The sequence below is a fragment of the Mesocricetus auratus genome, unplaced genomic scaffold (genome assembly GCF_017639785.1).
Source record: "Mesocricetus auratus isolate SY011 unplaced genomic scaffold, BCM_Maur_2.0 Super-Scaffold_100006, whole genome shotgun sequence".
Lineage (NCBI taxonomy): Eukaryota > Metazoa > Chordata > Mammalia > Rodentia > Cricetidae > Mesocricetus > Mesocricetus auratus.
In genome coordinates, this window is record NW_024429190.1 from 13,501,441 (window position 1) to 13,523,494 (window position 22,054).

A 22,054-nucleotide genomic window follows, 5' to 3' on the forward strand; every position below is an offset into this window, starting at 1 on the left:
CTTCTTGTTCCCCCAGGCTCATGTTACCAGGTCAGACAAATGCCAAGAACCCCTGCAATGTTCCATCTCCAGATGTCTGAAGAAAAATATTTCTGTTGTTAGATATTGTAAGTTCTTGATGTTTTAGCTTCTAGAGATTTTGGTTTTGCTTCCCTAAGCTGCCTGGTGTTGAATCTGTAGATCCCTTTGAGTGGCAGAATCATCATGACAAATCTTCCTATCCGTGAGTATGGGATGCCTTTCTGTTTACTTTTTGGTTTCTTTTTAAACTGTCCTTAGCTTTTGGCATACAGGTCTCTCATCTCTTTGACAAGTTTACTCTTAGATGCTGAGCTCTTTCAGGGGCTGCTGTGTATGGGATTGCTTCCTTTCTGATTGAAATGTATCTTCTTGCTCTTTCCTTTTCTCTATACTCTGGGTAGGACTTGTAGTAAAATGTTGAATGCCAATGGTGAAATCATAACAGGGACTTTGAGGTTGAGGTGCTACATACCAGAAGGCTCCTGTCTGTCTTTCTTCAGAGTTGTGTCATTTAATGACACACATTTAGTGAGCTCTGTAAACCATAAGCACTGCTGTTAACCCCATTTAACAGGTGAGGAAACTGAGTCACAGACCAATAGGCAGCCTGTCCAGTGCCCCATATACAACTAGTGGCAGAACTGAGACCCCACAGCATGTCAACTTCACAGCTAGGCATAACAGGATATAACTTACATTGTGGTGGATGGAATGGCCTGGGCACTCATTACTGCCCCCTGCAGATCTACAGTTCCTTGTTGAATAACAGAGTCCTTTTGCTGAATCCCATTCCACCCTATGCCCCCCCCCGTGTGTGTGTGTGTGTGTGTGTGTGTGTGTGTGTGTGTGTGTGTGTGTGTGTGTGTAAGTGAAGGTATTACAGATTCCAAGCTCTCTGACCCCAGATCCCTTCTAGGACAGGGCTTTGAAATCTCACATACTCAACACTCTCCCTGGCTCATGTCCCTTCCTCTCCAAAGGCGGCACTGTGCTAACAGACACCTTCTGGTAGACCCAAAACATTGAGTGCTGTGGCCCTGTGCTCACAGTCCTGTGATGCTTCATTCCTGGGCTGGTTTCCTCTGTCAGTGTGTCTCTCGTGGCTTGAGTGTGCTGCACGGAATTCTCAGAATTCTCTAATGGCCCAGTTGTGGCTGCACTCAGGTCTCTGTCAAAGAGATCATTTATTTCACTTCCTCTCCTGTCTCCCCATTGGCATGCAGTTGCCCCATGTGTTCCTTGGAGGGAGACTACCGCCTCTGCTTTGAAATGGAGTTGGTGATACCTCATGGGGGAAGGCAGGGTTACAGCCCCACCTGCTCAGACTGAGCTGGATCTCTCACTACTCATAGCCTCTTTCCCTACCAGATCCACATGTCCAAGCTAAAGATGCCCCCCTTTAAAATGGCAATTAACAAATTCTCTACTGAATTAAAAAGATAATATTGAGGGGGGGTGCGATACTGTTTATCTGAGATACAGTTTTCTGCATCATCGGGAGGAATCCCATGAAATCGCTTGCTATCTGCTGCCGACTATGAACCAACTGCCATACACAAAACCACTGGACACGTGAGAACTTTTCTAAGGATTTGGTTGCAGAAGACAACTTGTCCTCTGATGGTGGTGTTGGAATGGCCATGGGGAACACGAGTTCTCGGGCCAGGCTGTTCTGCCGTGCAGAGCTCAGTCAGGACATGGAGGCCCACACCAGGGGCCTGGTGAACAGTGCTATCAAGCTCATGGCACTGGACTTGTCCTATACTTCCCTCTTGACAAATGCCCTCCATGTCATTGCACAGGTAAGATAGAATGGAGTGTTCTAGAACCCCTGGGCATTGTAGGCTAGACCATGGTGGCAGAAAAGGAGACCTGCCACTGGCCCGTCTGCTTCTCAGCTCTGTACCCTCAGCTCCTTTTTAACCGGAAGCTGAGAGGCAATCTCAGAACCTTGGGTTTGCTAGGCAAGCAGACTGAGCTGAATCCCCACCAATATCCGTTTTAAATACTTACTGATTGGTTGAGTGATTGGTTTTGGTTTTTTCCAAACAGGGTTTCTCTGTGTATCCTTGACTATCCTGGAGCTCACTTTGTAGACCAGGCTGGCCTCAAACTCAGAGATTCACCTGCCTCTGCCTCCCAAGTTCTGAGATTAAAGACATGGGCCACCATGCCTGGCTATTTATTCTTAAAACAGGAACTCACTGTGGTAACCTTGGCTAGTCTGGAACTCACTCTTGCCATATAAACAAGGCTGGCCTCAAATTCACAGAGATCCACCTGCCTCTGTCTCCTGAGTGCTGGGATTAAAGGTGTGTGCCACGCCCAGCTATTGAGAGAAGTCTTCCTGCCAGCCTGGCCCCAGAGCCCCATCAGTCCCAAATGAACACACAGGACACTATATTAATTATGAAACTGTCGACCTTGCTTGTTTCTTACTGGCTAGCTCTGACTTAAGTATTTACTCCATAATTGTTAATCTAAGTATTTCTCTTATGGGAGAAAAGGGTCCAGACTTCTTACCCCTGTGGCAGCTACATGATGACTCCCTGTGTTTCTCCTTCCCAGAGTCCTCCTTGACTCCTAGTCCCACCTATTTTGCTTCCCTATTGGCCAACAGTGCTTTATTCAACAACCAATAAGAGACAGATTTCAGAATGACATCTCCTATCATCTCCTCTTTTCTGTCTGAAATAAGAGAAAGGTTTAACTTCAACATAGTCAATTATATATAACAGAACAGCTATCAAGCAAGAACACAGTTACAATATTTTGTCCATCAACAATCAGCAAGATTTAAAGAAAATATCATCTATCCCATCCTCGTGAGTCCAAAGTAGCTTATCTTTTATAACCAAGGAAAACTATAATTATAACTATCTGTCTTCAACTCCATCAAAGACCACAGAAGGATAATATATAAACATTAGGATTGACAGAGACATCTCGCTACCTGGACAGTCACCCGAAGTTCCTCTGTAACATTGGGGCATCCATCTTCAGCCCATAGGCCACAGTGTGTCTGGAAGACTTCTCAGCAAAGCAGGAAATTTCAAACTGTCCATCTGCATTGGCAGTCTGTCATTCATTTTTCTGTGTCCTGCAGAAAGTCTTGTAGACTCTTCCATGAAGCAGGAACCCTGAAGGACTATTTGAGTTTAGCAGTCACTTTCCTATGGGTCCTGCATGTCCAGATTATACAGCAACAGTCAAGCGGTCCAGGCAAGAGCAGTTTCTTGCCCAAATGGCTAATCTTGTCATGTTGAAAGCAAACTCCATAACAAGTTTCTTCGATGCCTATCTTCCTCTCAGATGTAATTGGTATGCCAGGAGCAGACATTTCTCATCGTCAAGAAAAACCCTAAACCATTTTAAATGCCATTTTCTGAAGGTCTTTGAAAGGTTTGAAGACTATCTATCTCAAATATACCTCTGTATGTCTAGGAAACCTAATTATAAATTCTGACTATTTTAAGTAACTATCTATAGTCTGTATTCAATTATGCATTATGTTTTAAAAGATCAATATAAGCACAATATTTAATCAAGAGGAGAAATATACACATCACAAAATTGACCTTGAATTTGTATCAATAAATGAAAAACCATACCAAGTATTCATTTCCATACCACAATTACCCTTTTACCATTAAAAAGAGATTGGCTGTGATCATTAACCAATTATAAGCAACCCTATTTAAATGAAAACAAAGATTTATAAACAATATGGGGATTTGGACATCACTCATTCCAAACTGCTTCCTGCTGGATGGGGGCACTGTTCATATCATAGGGATCATGACAAAACACAGAAACCTGTATAAGTCCTTATTTTCGTGGTCTGTAAGGCTGCATCATCTTAGCTGTCTTAATTGTTGGAACACCTGGCCCACTGCTTCCGGGGGTCTTGGTTCATCAAACCACAGAAACCTGGAAGGAATCTGCAGCTTTCCATTTTCTGTGGAAACAGAAATAAAATATCTTTTCCAAAGTAACATATCCTTATACTTAAAGTTAGAAGTCAAAGCATTTTCGAAATATGTAAGTTGGATTAATTCAGCGGCATTTATAATCAAGTATACTTTAGCAGTTTTTCCTTCTTTAGCAATCAAAAAACTGAAAAACACAATAGCATACAGTATTCAGACTCTCTGTGTATTTTCCATCTTTACGTGGCTTATTTATTTATCTATTATTACTTTATTTCTTTTACTTTTATTTGTGTTTTTATTTCTCTGAGACAGGGTTTCTCTGGAAATTCACCTGCCTCTGCCTCTGGAGCAAATCTTACCCGCGTGTGCCACCACAGCCAGCTTCTCTATTTATTTACCACTATGCTGTTTCTTTTTCTCTCTCAATCCTGCGTATATTTTTAAACACACTGTGAACCTTTAGAGGTTTTTCTTTATCAAAGTCTGACTTTACTGTAAATCTTTATGTTTTTCTGGCCACTTGTCTTATCTGTTAAAACCGCAGCTGTTTAAACTGCAGTTATTCCAAGATGGTGGGCGTAAGCATGACTCCAGCTCACCGCCTCAGTCTATGGTAACATCCAGCAAAAGCTGCCGGCTTGGAGATGTGGTCACTGCCACTGCCAGTTGTACGTACACACCTTTCAATTGTTAGCAGAGCCTCTTAAAAGAACCTTGCTGGGTTTTTGTTTTTGTTTTTGTTTTTGCTTATGCTGAGTCAGGAAGACTCCCTTAAGTGAGCCATGTGGGTTTCTGCTTGTCGTTAGCAAAACAGAGCCCAGCAGATAAAAATGCTGCTACCAAGAAGCTGTGCTTCTCTCCTTTTGTTTCTAAAATTCCTTTTAAGCTTTTGTCATTCTATGTGCAAATGCAGTGTTCAGACTTGGGTGTTTCTTTCAGATAAGTTTAGGTTTAGATGGGATAGATGTTTGATACATTTTGTTCATTGACACAAGTTAGTTTTGTTTTAAGTTTAAATATCCTTTTTAGACTAAAAGGGGAATTGTAGGGTGAAACTTAGTACTCCGCCATTAGCCATGTGGAGTATTAGAGGCACATACAGATGAGGTAATAAAAGGGCGGTTTATCTCACAGCTAACCACACGCACTTTAGACGTGACTAAAGACATATATGGATGTAGGTGGTGAACTACGTCACTAGCCAGGCCCACTTTTGAGCATGGCTAGGGGCCTGTACAGAGGAAGGAATAAAAGACTGAGCAGCAGAACCTCTCGCCCTCTTTTTGACTTCCAGTTCAGCAGCGGAAAAATACTCGGCTCATCTGGGTTTCTTGCTTTTCTCTTGTGAGTAATTTCTACAATAAATACTTACCTATAGTCTCAATAAGTGTGCCGTTTATCGTTGTAGCATCATTTTGTATCTGCATGAACCTATATGTGCTATATGCATACAAGTATCTGCAGAAGGCATCAGATCCCCTGGAGGCAGAGTTACAGAGAGTGCCAGGAACCAAACCCAGGTCCTCTACAAGAGCAGTAAGCACTCTTAACTGCTGAGCTGTCTCTCTAGTCCCTCAGTTCCTTCCTGTTCTTGGGGATGCTCACATACATTATGTGAACACACATGCCCAAGCTTTGTCCACATCCTTACAGGTAACCTGGCTCACAGCTGCCTCTGGAACCTGTGCATGCTCATAGGAAGATATCTTCCTATGCATGCTGCTATCAGGAAGGCAGCCCTCCCCAGGCTCTGGGGCTTCAGCAGCATGTTTCTTCAATTCTATGGATTCTGTGGCATATCAAACCATGAACTCTGGGCAAGACCTTCATCCCGGTGCTCAGAGAAGTCTATAACAAGTACAAACCACTTGCAAATAGTGTCACATAATCTCAACTCTCCCACAGCAGAAAGAATGCATCTGATACGGGCTTCACATATTAAAACATTGAGTGCTAAACACTGGAGTTCTTAAGCCTCCATATAAGAGAGTTCCAAAAAGGCTCTTGCATTCATTTTTCTGTTTCATTATATTAATAAAGGAATTTAACATTGTTGTTAGTGCCCTGTTGTATAACTCAATTCTCTTACCTCAGCCTCTGGAGTATTTGAATTATAGGCATGCACCACCATACCTGGTTCAAATATTTCTAATTAAGTTTGTGTCTATAACTCAAGTGAATAAAGTAAACAGAAAAGCTTAGTGCATTGATGACTTGGCATTAAAAAATGACTAAAATTCAGGGAGCAATGTTATGAGACATTGGGATTTTAGAATGAGTAATTACCCTTGGAAAGCAGAGGGATGCTCAGTTCCAGAGAATAACAAATCTATTTTTATTGTAGTGAAAATTTATTCACACCAAACATTCTGATGGTCGAGCTGAGTGAGTATCCTTACTGGTGAGGGCATCGTGACTGAGGCCAGATGGAAACCCCAGTCCTGAAGCGCTTTGCTCCAGTTTCTCCCAGTTTGCTAAAATCAGCCTTCCAGGATGTTTGTCTTCCCACAGGTTGTGGAGACTGACAGAGCACAGTCTGCACACAGAACATGATCCTGCCCACTGGAGCATGGGGGACAGCTGGACAAGCCACAGAAGTGTTGCTTATTTCATCAAATGCCCAAAGATGCCAAGAAGCTTGGATAAGCCAAATTCCATAAAGTCTTCAGCCCTCCCTGGGCGCTGGACTGTGGCTGCTTTCATTTTTGTGGAGAGAAGGTCAGCAAGGTCAAGGAATGTACTGCGAGTTTGTGACGAGCCCTCCCAGGCCAGCGTAGGGCCTGCATTCCATTTCTAGCCTTCCTGTAGGTCTTACAGAACATACAGGTGTAGCTGGGAACCAGCTTGAAGGAGTCTGTCGTAGTTTGGGTTTTTATTGCTGTGAAAAGACACCATGGCCACACAGTTGTTAATTCAATTAATTGTGGGTGGTTCCCTTATAGTTTCAGAGGTTCAATCCGTTATCATCGTGATGGGGAGCATGGCAGTGTGCAGCTGGGGCTGAGACTGCTACATCATGTAAGCAGCAGGAAGTCAACTGACTGTCACTGAGGGAAGCTTGAGCAAAAGAGACCTCAAAGCCCGCCCCCATGGTGATTCACTTCCTCCAACAAGGGCACCTCCTGATAGTGCCACTCCCTTTGGGGGCCATTTTCTTTCACACCTCCACAGCGTCCCTCTTAGATGTAGGACTTCTTCTGAGTATGAACCAGAGCTTTCTGAAGTCTGAGGACAGGACAGGGGTCAGAGAAAGGTGCCCAGAGTCCCAGAAAACCAAGTTGGGCAGCAGTCAGACCCACCCACTGAGCTGGAAGTTCTAGAAGTCTGTGGTCCAGCTGTAAAGCCTTGAGAGACCCGAGCTTCCATCTCGGTTCTGCTGCAGGGAAGTAGTGATCTCACTTACAGTATGTTTACAGTGACTAAACCTCATTAAAGTCACAGCACACCCTGGACTCAACTGCTCAACTTCAGATGAATGGTTCATCCTGTCACATGAGTGTTCTGACCAAGGAGGAAGTCTGCCCTTCCTAGACAGATACTATTTACTTGTGTCTCAACAAGTCTTTATCCACAACAAACAGCATAAAGTTAAAAATTACCAGACACACGAGGAGACATATTAGTAGAAAGTGACTTGGAGAAGCGGCACTGACATTGTGGTCAGAAGGGACTTTAGCCATCAGTATAGATCAGAGAAGGGACAGAAAAGGTGGGCATCCTGCATAAACAAACAGGAAATTTCAGGAGATAGGTGACAGCCATAAAAAGCACCAAAAGGAAATTCTAAAAATAAAAATATGGCATTGGAAATGAATTAATCAGAGGAAGGAATCTGTGAACTTGAGGATAAGAAAATGTTAAGGGCCTGCAAGATAGCTCATCAGGTAAAGACACTTGTCGTCAAGCCTGGTGCTCTGAGTTGGAGTCCCAGAACTCACACGGTAGAAAGAGAGAACCTACTCCAACACATGGTCCTCTAACTTTTATACATGACACATGCATTATTACATTCATATACACACATGTGCACACACACAGTGAATAAAGATATGTTAAGAAAAAGAAAATATTAATTACCTAAACACAAACACAAATGGGGAAAATGAATTAAAAAAGAGGGTTCTGATCAATATATGATGGTTTATTGAGGAGGCAGGAAGACCATGTGTTTGAGTGCAGCCTGGGCTACAGAGTGAAAAACTGTTTCCCAAAACAGCCTGGAAAAGTGATGGTAAGATGTCTGCAAATGTAGAAACACCTACTCACACACATGATGAACTGAGTTCAATTAGTGGAACCTACATAAAGGAAAAACTGACTCTGTAATGTGGTCCTCTGATCTCCATAGCATGTCATGTCATGGCTCACATTCACCCATGTACCAATACACACAAACAAACAAATAATAATTAATAACAATAATAAATTGAAGCCTACAAAGAAAGCTATCAAAACAAAACAAAAACAAAAGAGAAAACTATTCAGATTATCAGGTTAAGGGTCTTGCCACCAATTTTGACAACCTGAGTTCAATTCCCAGAATCCACATGGTAGAGGATGAGACAGACTCTCTTAAGTTATACTCCGATTTACACACACACACACACACACACACACACACACACACACACAGAGAGAGAGAGAGAGAGAGAGGGGGGTGCATAAAAATAAAAACATAGAAAGACATCTGAGGTATATGGGGCAGGGGAGAGTGCATAAAAATAAAAACATAGAAAGACATCTGAGGTATATGGGGCAAGCTCAAGAGGCTTAATGGATACATAGTATGACACTCAGAAACATATGGGAGGGAGCATGAACAGAATGACCCATGGAGAGAGAAATGGTCAAGGACTTTGCCAAAGCTGTAGAAAAGTTCAATCCACACACCAAAGAATGTCACCAAATCCCAAAGAAGATAAGTCCAAGGAAAATTACTCCCTGACAATTCAGCCTTGTTGCTGAAAAGAAAAGATAAAATAATAAAAAAGTAGCTATGAAAAAGTAAGAAATAAAGAAAATTTCATCATTAAAAGTGGAGACATTGGGACATAAAAATGGCTAGGTGAGCAAAGATGTTTACTGTACAAGCTAGGCACTCAAAATTCGATCCCTGAAACCCAAGAAAGATGGAAGGAGAGAACCAACTCCATGAAACTGTCCACTGACCTCCTCATTTACTCTGTGGTACCCCGATTGTGCCTACCCATTATCATCATCTTATAAGATGCCAGAGTGTTAAAGAGATAACATAATTGTAGGCATTTCGGGCGGATCAGGTTGGACGGGTATTCTGGCATTCAGGAGTCACACAATACTGAGTGTTACACAGCTCAGGTGGAAAGGTATCCTGGAGCTCGGGAGCTAAGGACCACCACAGGTTGTAGTGAGCTTAGCAGTTTACAGCCTTGCCACAGGGAAAGGCTTTGCCAGTGTATCTGCTTTGCTCTGGCAGGACAGGGTCTTTCCAGCTTGGAATGTTCGCCCAGTGTATCAGTTTTGCTCAGCCAGAGGTCTCTCGGAAGAAGTTGCTACAGTTCAGCCCTGCTCCCGGGAGAGTGGAGAACAGAGTGTAACAACTCTGCTCTGCCAAGGGAAGGTTTCCCCAGCAAAAGTGTTACAGCCCTGCTAGCTGTGCTCTGCCCAGGGTCGCCTCTGCTCCGCCGCTGCAAAAGGTCTTCAGTCGAAGGTCATCAAAGGGGTTTATTGTGAGGGAAGAATCCAGGATAGTGGCAGAGGACAGCCAGGTAGCATGAACAGACACAAGCTAAACAGACACAGGGTTTATATAGGGCTTCCAGGGTGGGGATTGGTCAGATTTTAATGTTGAGCTCAGATTGGCTAGAGCTCCTGTTCAAGGATTGGTTAGTTTTCTGCACAGGGTTAGGGTCAAATTTGTCTCTGGTTTTAGGGCCAAAGTGTGTTTCTTTCACTGGTCCTTTTTAGCCTTTTGGCTCGAATTTTAGGGCCAGGGTGTATTTCTTTCACTGACTCTGATTCCAGGGACAAAGTGTGTTTCTTTGGCTCTGCTCAGGGTGTGTTTCTTTGACTGGTCCCTTTTCCCAACAATAAATCCAGTTCAACCTTATATTCAACACAAATCAAGGTGTTGTGAGCACACTGTGCCTGAAACACAGATGGGCATGTTCACACCCTTCCTTGATGTCCGAATGTGCTGAATAATAATCAATTCATAGGCTACCTGGTTTTGGTGGCCTCAATTTACCAAGTATTTCTGGTTGCCCTTGACCGAAGGATGTTGGCAAACAAGTTCTTTTATTACAATCTTCATTACTTATATTAAATCTTCTCTCTCTCTCTCTCTCTCTCTCTCTCTCTCTCTCTCTCTCTCTCTCTCTCACACACACACACACACACACACACACACACACACACACACAGTACAAAATAGCTACCAAAGGGTTAAAGAAGTCACAAGATGCCTGGCGGTGGTGGCGCACGCCTTTAATCCCAGCACTGGGAGGCAGAGACAGGCAGATCTCTGTAAGTTCGAGGCCAGCCTGGTCTACAAAGCCACACAGAGAAACCCTGTCTTGAAGAAACATCTGTATCACTGCACAAGTCACTAAAAGGAACCAAGCTTGACATCAGCTGCTGGAGGCAAAACCAAACTGCAGGGTCTGGTGGATTCACAGAAGCACAGGACCATCAAGGTAAGGTGTAGGACCTGTCTAAGAAGACAGGTGGTAGGGGGGTGGATGATGAGTGCACAATTTGAAATTCATTTGGACCATGTAAAGCCCTGGGGATCAACTGAGTTGAAGTCCTGAGAGAGACAGGAATTATCTGCCTGTCGGTCCCTTTATCCACACACAATGTGTCTGGATAACAGATCAGTGGTGCTGTCACAGCCATTACAGTGGTACATGCCCTCCTCTTTATGGGTTCCAGGTGATGACAGTATTGCACTTTTCCTTATTATAATATGCCCCCTACGCTATTAGGTCTGGTTCATCTGATTGTCATTTTAAGATTACTTTTACTTAACCATTTGTTTTCATGTGAGTGTGTCTCTGCATAAACAGACATGTGTATGCGGGTACCTGCAGAAGCCAGAGGCATAAGATCCCCTGGAGCTGGAGTTACAGACTGTTATGAGCCACCTAATGTGGATCCTGGGAACTGAACTTGGGTCCTCTGCAAAGGCAACAAGCACTCTTTATTACTGGGCTATCTCTCCAGCCTCTTGATAGGGTTTTAATATCTACATGTGCTCACATTTTTCTGATCTACTTTGATAAGTTTCTAGGTAATAGTTTTTCATCTGTAGTAGTGAGGGGGAAGTCGGTTTGATGAAGCAAGACCCCTGAAGCAATGGCCCAAGTGATCCAACATCTAAAACAGCTAAGATGATGCAGCCTTGCAGACCACAAAAACAAGGGCTTAGTCAGGTTTCTGTATTTTGTCATGATATGGACAGCACCCCCAACCAGCAAGAAGCAGTTTGGAATGAACAACGCCCAAATTCCCAAATATTGTTTATAGATTTTTGTTTTCATTTAAATGGGGTTGGTTATAAATGGTTAATGATCACAACCAATCTCTTTTTAAAGATAAAAGGGATATTATGTTATAGAAATGAATACTTTGTATTGGAATGGATTTTCATATATTGATACAAATTTAAGATCAATTTTGTGATATATATATGTATATATACTCTTGTTTAGGTATTGTATTTGTATAAATCATTTAAAAATGTAATGTATAATTAAATACAGATTATAGATAGTTACCTACACTAGTCAAAACTTATAGTTAGGTTAGTGTGGTTTTTAAGATATACAGAGATGAGCTGGGCATTGGTAGCACATGCCTTTAATCTCAACACTCAGGAGACAGAGGCAGGTGGATCTCTATGAGTTCGAGGCCAGCATGGTCTACAGAGCAAGTTCCAGGACAGCCTCCAAAAAAAATACACAGAAACCCTGTCTTGAAAAAAAAACAAAAAAAGATATGCAGAGATGTATATACGATGGATAGATATTCTTCAAACCTTTCAAAGACCTGCAGAATATATGGCATTTAAATGGTTTAGGGATAATGAGACACAACTACTCCTGGTACACCAATTACGTTTGAGAGGAAAATGGGCATCGAAGAAACTCATTATGGAGTTTGCTTTCAACATGGCAAGATTAGCCATTTGAGCAAGAAACTGTTCTTTCCTGGACTGTTTGACTGTTACCGTATAATCTGGACATACTAATCCCACAGGAAAATGGCTGCTGAACTTTCAAACAAGATGGACACTTCTACAGGGTCCGTGCTTCATGGAAGAGTCTGCCAGACTTTCTGCAGGACACAGAAAAATGACTGACAAACTACCAATGCAGATGGACAGTTTGAAATTTCCTGCTTTGCTGAGAAGTCTACCAGATACACTGTGGTCTATGGGCTGAAGATGGATGCCCCAAAGTTACAGAGGAACTTCAGGTGACTGTCCAGGTAGCGAGATATCTCTGTCAATTCTAGTGTTTATATATTATCCTTCTGTGGTCTTTGCTGGAGTTGAAGACAGATAGCTAAAGTTTTCCTTAGTTATGATAAAAGATAAGTTACATATAAAACTTTAGACTCACACAGATAGGATAGATGATAAAATACTTTCTTTGAATCTTACTAAATATTAATGGACTAAATATTGTATTTATAGTTCTTGCTTAATAACTGCCTTGTTATATATTTTACTATGTTAAAGTTAAAATCTTTCTTTTTATTTAGACAGAAAAGAGGAGATGATGGGGGAAGTTCTTCTGTGTATATGTTTGTCTGATTGGTTGATAAACAAAGCACTGTTAGCCAATAGGGTACAATATGGGACTAGGAGTAGAGGAAGATTCTGGGAAATGTAGTCAAGAAAAGAGAGTCACCATGTGATCTTGGGAAGAGAGAATGCATGAATCTGCATCCTCGGTAAGATAAGACTTTATAAAAATATATATTAGTAATTATGGGTTAATACTTAAGACATAACTAGCTAATGAGAAGCCCTGGACATTGGCAGACAGCATTGTAACCAGTAGAATCTCTGTGTGTTATTTGGGGTTGATGCGGCTCTAGTACCAGGTTGGTGGGAAGAACACTTGATACAGTAGTAGTAAGTTATCTATCAGGCTGTGCCTCACGGGTAGTGCAGGGCAGACATGTGGTGTCTTCTACATTCAGGAACAAGGAGAATCATGTTGCCTTTGTGTTTGCTCTCACAGAGCTGAGTGCTACGAATAAAATGGAGTTACCTTGGGTAAGGCACAGACAGAAAGCCACTGTTCCAAGCAACGTGGAGTGTCTTTGGGCAGGGCAAGACCTAATCTTCACAGAACAAGACTAAAGGTGCACAAAGCTAAGCTAAGCATGCTCATTTCCAGAAGGCCTGCACACTGCTGGGGTTATAGTACAACAGAAGCAAAAACACCAGAACACAGGAGCATCAAGGAGGAAGGATGTCAAGTAAAAATGCACTGGTGAGGTTCTTGTTTTATGGATGCAGCATATGAGCAAATCATGATGTGTTACAGGTGCACACAGCAATCTCTAGAGCCACACCTCAAAATCAGCTTGGAGGGTCCTCCTGAACTGTATCAGAAGAGACACAAGGGACACTACAATCCAAACACAACCACCAACCTGGATGGTGGTGGCATGCACCTTTAATCCCAGCACACAGGAGGCAGAGGCAGACCAGCCTGATCTACAGAGAGAGTTCCTCCAAAACAATACAGAGAAACTCTGTCTTGAAAAAAAAAAACCAAACCAACAACAAAAACCAAATGCAAGCACCTTATTTAATCTCTGTAATAAAGGCTTTGTTTTCTTTTTTATTGTTTTGCCTGGTGTTTTGGAGGTTTTCTTTAGTGAGACTCCCATGTGGGTACAGTAGACCCATTTGAGAGCCACAGGGAAGGGAGCAGTTCAGCCCCTTCTTATTGCCTACCACGGTCTGGGTGCCACTCTGTGTCCAGAGCTTCTACTCCATCTGAATGGGTATAGAAAAGGGAGGATCAATGCTCTGGCCTGGTTCTGCTTCAGGGAGGGACCCTACGCTCCCCATTCCCAAGATGCCAGCTCTGCCTCTCTTAGTTAGGTTTTTATTGTAAAGAGACACTATGGTCACAGGAACTCTTATAAAGGAAAACATTCAAATGTGGTTAGATTACAGTTGCAGAGGTTTAGTCCATTATCATCATGGTGGGACATGGTGGTGTATAGGCAGACGTGGTGCTGGAGAGGTAGCTGAGAGTTCTACATCTTGAACAGACAACAGGAAATGGTCTAAGAAATTGGGAGGTATCTTGAACATATATGAGACCCCAAAGTCTGCCTCCACAGTGACATACTTCCTCCAAGAAGATCACACCTCTTAATAGTGCCACTCCCTCTGGGGGTCATTTTCTTTCAAGCCACCACAGTCTCCTACCATGAGCCCACTTGTCACAGACCTTCCAGGATACTGGGATATGGAACCCCATTGGGATTTGGGATTGGGATATGGTCCTCCATACCCTGAAGAAGGGGAGCCTTATTACAGGGAAGCTGGAAGACACAGACACTCCAATTCATGGACCTAGCTGAGACTTGTACCACTGGGTCAGGCTGCCGCTCAGTGGCAGAATGCTTATCTACATCTGTGAGGCCCAGATATTAGGTCTTCAGCACCACCAAAATGAATAATAAAAGAATCACCTTGCTAATGCAATAAATTGTGGGCTCTCTCATTTATCATAGTTAAGTGGATAGCATGAAAAAGGCTGACACAGAGTTTCACTGCCAAATCCACCTTCTATTTTGACGGTTAGTAATTAGGGGCAGCTCTGCAAACTGCCAGTGGCTCTTCCAGTCTCCAGCTTGCCCTCTGGAGGTTCTGGTGCCACCAGAGAGACCTGGGCTCCCACTGGGCAGTGGTTCTTTGCTCAGAGGACTCACTGTCCTGCCTTCCATATCACATATATGAATGATATGATATGCCTATTCTAGGCAGCCTCTTTCCAGGAGGACAAAAGATGTTTCCATGTGATGATTTGACACTGAAGCTGCAGCAGTGCTAGGATTGCCAACAGCTGTCATTCCAGCACTGTCCTTTGTAGATCCATGAGGCCCGGGAGTGGGGAGTTATGACACAGCATGAGCACACGCTGCTAGCCAGCCAATAACTGTGACAAATGGAATTCCTGGCATCTATGGTGATGGATGAAATGACATGCCAAATTAATAAAAATAGGGACTACGATACATGCATTTTTATTAAAGAATAATTTTGTGATAACCATGTAATGTGAAGGCCTCCAAGCAAGAGATTAAATTACATGCTGGGAAAATCTGGCATTTTGTGATAAACTGCAAAATCTGGCTTTCTCCAGCAGCTGGAGAGGGAAGTGGACAGTGTCTATAAACATGCTTTACAAAGCAGCTGACGAAACAACACAGTGATGGAGCAGCTGCTGGGATCCGTGGTTCTGCCCCGAGTAATGACTCGTCTAACAGTCTTCTGTAAGAAATCATTTTCACTAACATCCCTGTTCTTAACGTTAAAACTACATCATTTTTATTACTACTCCATATCAAGCAGAATTATTACTCTAGAGATTAAATTCCTATTTTGACTTTCTACAGGGTTAGCCACCTTCTGCATTCTTTGTGGTACCGAAGCTATTTCCCTCCAGCCCATCACAGCTGGTGCTCCTGTTGGTAGTTGTTTGTCTTTTAAACAGAGCTGGCTCAGAATGTGCAGTCCTTCCAGCCTTTGTGAAAGAATTTGAGTACTAGCTCTTCTTTGTGGTGCTCTGGCTTTGGCCCTTACCTGGCTCTGCTGCATCTGCTCGTCCATCTCCCATGGGCCCACAGAGGAGGGGAGGCCAGTGTCTTAGCCTCCCTGCCATTTCTCAACCTGGATGCTCACAACTTGGGTATTGTTTGAGAGACACTGTCTGAATTTCTTTGCACACAGCTATTGTTTCCTGCTGTGTTTACCTTTTTTTTTTTTTTTGGTTTTTTTTCTCTGTGGCTTTGGAGGCTGTCCTGGAACTCACTCTGTAGACCAGGCTGGCCTCAAACTCACAGATATCCGCCTGCCTCTGCCTCTCGAGTGCTGGGATTAAAGGCATTCACCACCAACGCCCAGCTTGTGTTTACCTATTTTAAGCATTTGGGCTAGGAAAGGAGGTTGGGCAGGGATCCAGGGCAGCATAAATTGAAGACTTCTTTGGGAAGTCTGCATTCTGGTACAGGAAGCCTCAACCTTTGGAATACAGGGTCTTTCTTAGCCTTTTCATGCTGCCTGTGGTCACAGCACTGAGAAGATTCAGCCTGGTCATGGTCTGGACCATACAGCTTCATCCTCCCACCCCCTATTAGGGAAACTAGATGGCTGTGTCACTGCCCCTTGTTGAGGCCTGGATTAATCAAGGAACATAAATATGCTTTCCCTTCACCAAACCCCAACACCTCCATCCAGAAAAATGTCCTTAAAGTAGGGTATTGTTCCTCCCAAGACCTTCATGTACTTGTTTGGGTCATCTCTTCCTGCATAAACCTTACTCTCAACAGGACTTGTTTTGTTTTAAAAAATGAGATTGTATTTTCCCAGTGATGGTTAATTCTGTTAACTTGACAGGATCTAGGTTCCCCAACCTTCTGGGCATGTCCTTAAACAGTTTCTATATTGGGTAAATTGAGATGGGAAGACCTACCCTGAGGTAGGTGGCACCATCCCATTTAGTGTACTGTTCCTTGTTGGGCTGTCTTGTGGAATATTTGTCTACTGTATGAAGATGTATTGCTGTGATTGGTGTAAAAAAAAGCTGAACAGCCAATCGCGAGGTAGCAGATATAGGCAGAATTTCCAGGGAGAGAAAGGAAGATGAGAAATCTAAGTACTCAGGAGATGCCAGAAGACATGGAGAGGAAACAGGAAGTGCAAGATGGAAGAGAGGTAATGCCACATTATAGAATGTGAATTATTATAAATGTGATAAGCTATAAGAAATAGTCAGGAACAAGCCTAAGCTATAGGCCAAGCTTTCATAATTAATAAGAAGTCTTTGTGTTATTATTTGGGAGCTGGCTGGAGGAACAGAAAAAGACCCATTACACTGTCCTCCATTCATGCCTGATGGAGTTTTCTCATCCCACCTGGTCCTGTTAGGTCCCGTCACTTCAGCCCCAAATGAACACACAGAGACACTGTATTAATTATAAAATTGTTGTCCCGTGGCTAGGGCTTCTTTTTGGCTGGCTCTGTCTTAATTATTAACCAACTTCTATTAATCTAAGTATTTCCACATGGTCTTATCTTACTGGAGAAGGGTCTGGACCTATTACTCCTTCCTTGGCTACATGGCATCTCCTCGAGCAGCACCTCTCTCCCAGAATTCTCCTCATCTCCTAGCCCCATCTATCTTCCTGCCTCTATTGGCCGGTGTTTTGTTCATCAACCAATAAGAGAAACATATATACAGAAGGACATCCCCCATCACCTACTAGTCAGTATTTCTCTACAACTTGTGTTTCTGTAGAATGATCATACATAGCGAGCCTATTGAGGACAAGGAAGTCAGGACAGGGACTCAAACACAGCAGGAACTTGGAGGCAGGGGCTGATGTAGAGGCCATGGAGGGGTGCTGCTTACTGACTTCCTCTCCCTGGCTCACTCAGCCTACTTTCTTATTAGAACCCAGGATCACCAGTCCAGTGATGGCACCACCCACATGTGCTGGGGCCTCCCACATCAGTCACTAGTTAAGAAAGTGCCCTACAAGCTTGATACAGCCCCAGTTTATGGAAGCATTTTCTCAATTCAGGTTCTCTCCACTCAGATGACTTTAGCTTGTGTCAAGTTAACATAAAACTATCCATCACAGAATGTCAATGATGGAAGTCAATAGTCACCATAGGTAAAGCTGCTCTTGACTGCTCAGAAGGCTGAGGCAGAGGGGTTGCTTGAACTCACAGATGTAAGTCCATTAGATTAGTTGAGCAAAACAGGGAGTGATGGGGGATGTCCTTCTGTACGCTGTGAATATATGTTTCTCTTACTAGTTGCTGAATAAGGCTGTTTTGACTAATAGCCAGGCAGGAAGTATAGGAAGGGCTGCCAGACTAGGAGAATGCTGGGAAGAGGAAGGGAGCGAGTGAGTAGCCAGCAAGACACCACCATGTAGCTACCGGGAAGGTAGGATGTCTGAGCAAGCTCCATTAAGACAAGACCACAATGAGATACATCAATAATAGAAATGGGTTAATAATTAAGAGGGAGCTATACAATAAGAAGCCTGAACCATCAGTCAAATAGTTTATAATTAATGTAAGGTTCCATGAATTTATTTGGGACTAAAGTATTGCAAGGCCAGGCGGGACACAAACCTCCATCTACAAGGGAGACATGATATTTAAAGAAATAGACAAACTTCTGGAAAGTCAAGGTTGTTTAGAGAAGAGTCAGTACACACCTTTAATCCCAACATTTGGGAGGCAGAGGCAGGTAGATCTCTGTGAGTTCAAAACCAGTCTTGTCTACAGAGTGAGTTCCAGATCAGCCTGGGCTACATAGTAAGTTTTGTCTCAAACAAAACAGACAACAAATAGGGGGGGAAAAGCACTCGGAACATGCCTCATGCTGCTTACACTTGTCTCTGGGGTCACCCAAAATCTGTGACAGGGAGCCCCTTCAAGGCACTGCTCTAAACACTCTATAATGGGTGTTACACTAGATGGAATTCTCAGGGCCTCTAGGGCTGTTTTCACCCAGCCTGTGAGAAAACTATGGGTCACAGAGTGGTCAAGGCTCGGATGTAAGACACAAAAAGAAAGGAGGTCAGGAGCCCTACAGAGTGAAGGTGTCATTGGGTACTGCTGGATCTCACTGTCCAAGGGTCTCTGTTCTCACAGGAAACAGTTGAGGACCTACTGGTACCCAGGACTCAGCCTCCATTCAAAGGTACTGAGAGAACGCTGAAGTTCTGCGGCCCATGTGGCTTGCATCCTAGAAGCTTGGCTACAGGAATGAGGGAATGAAGAAAAGACAGACGTGTGGATGGGCGCACACACAGTGAAACTGGGATCGGGCAGTGTGGGGGTTTGAATGTAACTGGCCCCATAAGCTCATGGGGAGTGGCACTGTTGGGAGGTGTGGCTTTGTTGGAGTAGGTGTGGCCTTGTTGGAGGAAGTGTGTCACTGTGCAGACAGGCTGTGGGTTCTCATATATGCCCAAGTCATGCCCAGCTTCTCTTTTTTTTAAAGCAAATTTACCATAATTGGCTAGGTATTTCTTTTTTATTAATTTATTTTTATTTTATGTGCATTGGTGTTTTGCCTGCATGTATATCTGTATGAGGGTGTTGAATCCCATGTAACTGGAGTTGCAGACAATTGTGAGCTGCCATGTGGGTGCTGGGAATTGAATCTGGGTCCTCTGGAAGAGCAGACAGTGCTCTTAACCACTGAGCCATCTCTCCAGCTCCAATGCCCAGTATCTCAGCTCGCTTCTTGTTGCTTATGGGATCAACATGTAACTCCCTCTCCACTCTTCTCTCCTTCAGCACCATGTATGTCTGAGTGCCACCATGTCCCACCATGATGGTAATGGACTAAACCTCTAACACTGTAGGACACCCAATCAAATGTCTTCCTTTCTAAGAGTTGCTGTGGTTATGCTGTCTCTTTATAACAATAGAGACCCTAACTAAGACAGAACTTGGTACCAGGGACTGGAATATTGCTGTGATAGGCCTAGCTGTGCTTTTGTTTGAAGGAATATGGATCATGGAGCTGTGGATTAGAAAAGCAATTGAACCCTTTAAATGCTGCTTAATGGGTCATTCTAGTAGGAGCATGGAAGACAGTGGTGCTGAGTATGGTTTGAACTGTGGGTGCCTATGTCAAGATGTTTCAGAGAAGAATGTTAGTATGTAACTTAGAGACCACTCTTATAACATTTTGGTAAATAACAGGACTGCTTTTTGCTGTTGTCTGAATAGTCTGCCTGAAGCTAAAGTCAAGAGTTTTGGATTAATTCTGTCGGCAGAGGAAATCACAAAACAGCCTAGTATAGATTCTGTCCTGTGGTTATTAGTGTTAACTCTAGTGAAGATTTATAGTGAAAATGAACATGTAAAATTTGAGGAGAAAAGAAGCACCAGGAAATAGAATAAGGCTAAATCCTGTGTTTAAGGAGATAAATATATTAACAAATGGAATAAAGCTGGATGGTGGTGCTGGCACATGCCTTTAATCCCAGCACTTGGGAGGCAGAGGCAGGTGAATCTCTGTGAGTTTGAGGCCAGCCTGGTCTACAGAGTGAGTTCCAGGACAGTCAGGGATACATAGGAAAACCATGTCTCAAAAAAATAAACCAAACTAACCAACAAAGTGGAATAAAGGGAGCGGTGACCTCAGGGCAAGATCCCACCCAGCTAAATTTCCAACTTGTAAAAAGGAATTAAAGAAAAGCTTAGAGCTAGGCGAGGCGGTTCATTCCTTTAATCCCAACACACAGAAAGCAGAGGCTGGTGGATCTCTGAGCTTGAGGCTAGCTGGGTCTACATCAAGTTCCGGGACAGCCGAGCTTAGACAGTGAAGGAAACCATTGAACACAAAGCTAGCAGGTGAAAATGTAGTTGAACAAGAGAGTTCAGTTGTGTTCCAGCCTCAGCAAGCAGCAGAACTTGGCAGATTTGGCCACATGGTCTGGTTTTGGAGTTAAGGATAGAAAAAACGGACTACAGACTCTGCCTCTGCCCCTAAATAAAGCTGCCGAGGCCAGGCATTTGTCAGCAGTGTCCCTGAACAAGGCCGAGAAAGGCCATTGTGTGTAGCTGTGAAGTTGAAGCCTGGATTGCCTTGGAGAACCCAAGATTTTCGAGATGCCAGAGCCATGGGACACCCACCAAAGAGAGCTACCAACAGGAGGTGGAATCAGCCCAAGAGAAAGAAGTGTGCTGCAGTCAGCAAAGCTGAAAGGAGTTAGAGATCTGAAGAGCATTTTGACGTCGGACATGTAGCGTTTGGAGTTTGCCCAGCTGGTTTTCAGTCTTGCTTTGGTCCAGTATTTCTTCACTATCCTACCTTCCAGACATTTTGGAACTGTAATATATATCCTGTGCCATTATATGTTGGAAGTATGTGATATCTTTTTTATTTGTATTTATAGGGAATTACAGTTGAGAAACGGCAAGAATCTCAGATGAGACTTTGAACTTTGGACTTTTAAACATTGAGAATGTGATGGGCTATGGAGACTTTTGAAGTTCAACTAAATGCATTTTGCACTATGATATTGTTACAAGCTTATGGGGGCCAGGGAGTAGAATGTGGTAGTTTGAATGTAATTGGCCCCCATAAGCTCATAGGGAATGAATGGCACTATTGGGAGGTGCGACTTTGTTAGAGTAGGTATGCCTTGTTGGAAGAAGTGTGTCACTGTGGAGGTGGGCTTTGAAGTCTCATATGCTGAAGTCATGCCCAGTAGTGAAGTTCATTTTCTGTTGCCTGTGATCAAGATATAGGGCTCTCAGCGCCAGCACTCTGTCTATCTGCACACCACCATGGTGTGTGTTTCTTCAAGACAGGGTTTCTCTGTGTGGCTTTGTAGACCAGGCTGGCCTCAAACTCACAGAGATCTTCCTGTCTCTGCCTCCCCAGTGCTGGGATTAAAGGCGTGCGCCATCACTGTCCAGCTCAAATGTTTTCCTTTAAAAGAGTTGCTGTGGTCACCAGACACTAGGTCTATGGAGGTTCGAGGTCTATGGAGCGAGTTCCAGGACAGCCTCCAAAACAATACAGAGAAACCCTGTCTCAAAAAACCAAAAAAAAGTTGCTGTGGTCATGGTGTCTCTTCAGATCAATAGAAACCCTATCTAAGACACATGGCTTATCTTTCTTTAATTACCTTGGACTTATTGGCTTAGAAACAACAGGTTTCTCCTAGTGCCATACAGAGATCTCCTTGTTTTATGAAGAGGGGGTCCAGTTTTTATCCCCCACAATAAGGGCTGAGGTTCCAACTGCCATGGAGCCTGCCATACCTTCCCAGTCAACTGGGAATGAGAATGGCAACAGTTCTCAGTGTATGAGGGAGCCCAGAAT